Genomic DNA, 3042 nt, shown 5'->3' with positions numbered 1-3042 from the left:
TTTGAACATGCCCCAGTCTTGCTCTGTGTTCCTTCATCTATTCTAGGATTACAGCACACAGATAAGCACAAAACTCGCACACTGCTTATATGGGTTTCTGTCCCCCCATTTTAGAACAAAGATGATGAGATGCACTCCTGCTCTTGAGCCTCCTGATTACTAGCACTTAAATTTCTCGGACTGTAACAGTGAGTCTGAAATAGCAAAGTCCAAAGATATTGGGGTTCTTCAGACAACTATCCCGTAAGCCTGCTTCATTATCGTCCAGATTTATCAATGGAAATGAGGGTTTACGGAACTCTGGCTTACAGATTTCCCCCCTGGACCTAAAACCTTAATAACTGTCTGCAAGTGTTTAAGTTAGATCAAGGGCAATGCAAGCGGCTTTCCTGTGCTATCAACGAAAAGCCTCACTCCTAGTCCTCTTCTAATAAAGAATTTGCCCCACCTCATCCAATTTGTGCTGTCAAGAGACAATGTCATCATACAAATTTGCTTCTTCCACATTTAATTTAATGTAATGCTAGAGTTTGACAAGTCTTTTCAGTTCCAATGGGCTTAAAAGTCACTCACAGTTGCAACACAGATTTTTTACTGTAACTGAAGACATTTTAAATCAGTATTCAATTTAAACATGAAGATGAGGCTTCTTTGATTATATAAAATTTCTTCTCCCTCACTAAATGAGCCATTTCATCAGATGAGGGCATGAGAGACCGAAAACATGTCAGAACACCCCAGTACATTGCAAATCACATGACTAAATGGAATAATCTTCCACAATTTGATGCATGGATAAGGCCTGACAATCATTAACTTTTGTAAATTGTTATAGGATAACACAGTCAACTCACAAAACCCTACAAAGATTTGTCAATCAAAATGGCTACACCAGAAAAAAAAAAAGTGTAAAGCACAAGTCTTTGGCTCTCCTTTAGAGAAAAAACAGCAGTTTACCTTGTTTATACAGATCCCCCGTTTGCCTACCAGTAGGGGCAATATCACATTTGTGCATCACTGAGTAATAACACCATTAGAAAAGGCAACTTCACAGAAGTTATTGGCTAAGCGAATTCATTTGAATGCTCTGTTTTGAGGCAGCAAGCTGTCACTGTTACACAACCAGAGAGGGTGGATGGGCAAGCCACGGGAGGAAAGGAAGGAAGGTATGGACAAAAGGCTCAGAAGAAACTAGATGGAGAAGAAAGGGGTAACAGTGCTGCAAGTGTGAAAGGTGCTCGGATCCAAATGAAAAGTCCTGCTCTGAAATCGGACAGGTCACAATAGTATGCAAGAGGGGCAGAAGAAAAAGTGTGTTTCCACTGTTGAGAGAACTAGGTCATAGGAAAGGAAGAAGAGGTGTTGACAGGAGGAAGAATTTAACACTACAGAGTAAACAAACATTATTTATACACTGACTGAACCACTGACACACTAAGGCTTAACCTAACATTTGAAGCTTCCTATTCAGGGGAGTTTGTCCAGGCTGGGGTTGAAATCCAGGTTCAATGTTGTCTGCTGCAGAAAATCTAACCTGCCTACCAAATGATGCAGGAGTGCCCTAACAGCATTATGACACTGTTTCTTCCTGCCCAGATAGAAGGAACTAAACCAGTTTCCAGCTGAGACCAGTTCTACTGAGGTGGACAGCATTCCTGGGCAACTGGGACAGCAATGATCTATAGAAACAAATGCAGCGGGGTACAGAGTTACTCCTAAAATTTTAATTCCCTGATTATTTGCTGTAGCCATCAACGCTTTCTTTATATGTGGAGTCCTCTGTCCTCCCAGCTCTGCCAATGTGCTTTTCCACAAAAAGGGAAAATTTTAGGTGCAGCTTCCAGAAGAGACTTAAAAGCATGCATTGCATTTTGTTGTTTGATGTGTTTTATCAACTAAACATCTGCAATAAAGTAGAAAAAAGGGTAAAAGGAAGGAGGGAAAAAAACAAAGCCAAAAATCAATACTGCTAGTAGACATTAAACAAACTATTTAACAAGCCAAACTACAATACTGGGCAAACAGGGCATTCACCTGAACACACTGAGCACAAGGACACTATGCACAAAGTACAGCACAGAAAGCTGGATAAAGGAGGAAAAAACAAACCCAACAGTGAAGTCTCCCCTCTAATCCACAGGTTTTGGAAGCATTTACCAGGGTAGGCCAGCAATCAGAATAGCTCTTACTGCAGAATTCCTCCTGGGAGCAAAAGTAGAGGGAAAAAAAAAAAAGTATTCCTAACCTGGCGAGGAAACTAGCTGGTGCAAGAAAGTTTTTTGCCCCTCCACATTCTCTTTCTAGTGTTGAAAATAATCTGTAGATTCAAACATGTCTTAACCGTCTTTGAAAATGGATTTTACATTAAGAATTACTGCAGTCAGAAGAAGGTACATTCTGGGCTTCTCCTTCTAGATTAGAATATTGCACTAATTATCTCAACTAAAACGAGCTCCCTGTGTTAATAAAGACACAGCAGGAAGAAGTAAACTAATTAAAACCATCGAGAAGGCTGCCCTGAAGGTGGTGCTCTGCACTAAAGGATGGGAGAAGGGGGCACAGTGCCTGTGGCTGACTTGTGAGCAGGCTGCCAGGGGAACACCTTAGTCATCACCGTGCCCAGAGAGGAGAAGGGTGGAGAAACAGACCTGACGGGCTCACACTGCATCAGCCTTGGAGGGGAGCGGCTGTAAAGCCAGGCCTCAGGGAGGAGCTATGGATGGTTGGGGGCAAGGTGTAGATGAAGCTATTCTAGCACAGAGATGATTCTTTGCCAAAAGTGAGGAGGGATTAGAAGAAATGAAGCGAGTTTCAAAACTACTCTTGACAATTAAGAGGCCGAAGTTCAACTAAGAGCGAAATAAACCCGTGTGAAGACATACGGAAATTGTCAGTGTGTGTGCTGAAAAATGCCTTTATTTTCATTCAGTGCTTCTACCTCCCAGATATTTGATTACAACAGCTGCGCTCATGCGAAAAAATTCTTAAAACATACCCAATATATATACAGATATAACTACGTATATATGTATATATATACTT

The sequence above is a fragment of the Buceros rhinoceros genome, unplaced genomic scaffold (genome assembly GCF_000710305.1).
Source record: "Buceros rhinoceros silvestris isolate BGI_N320 unplaced genomic scaffold, ASM71030v1 scaffold23441, whole genome shotgun sequence".
Taxonomy (NCBI): domain Eukaryota; kingdom Metazoa; phylum Chordata; class Aves; order Bucerotiformes; family Bucerotidae; genus Buceros; species Buceros rhinoceros.
The sequence above is the reverse complement of the archived record's forward strand: the minus strand, read 5'-3'. Positions refer to the sequence as shown.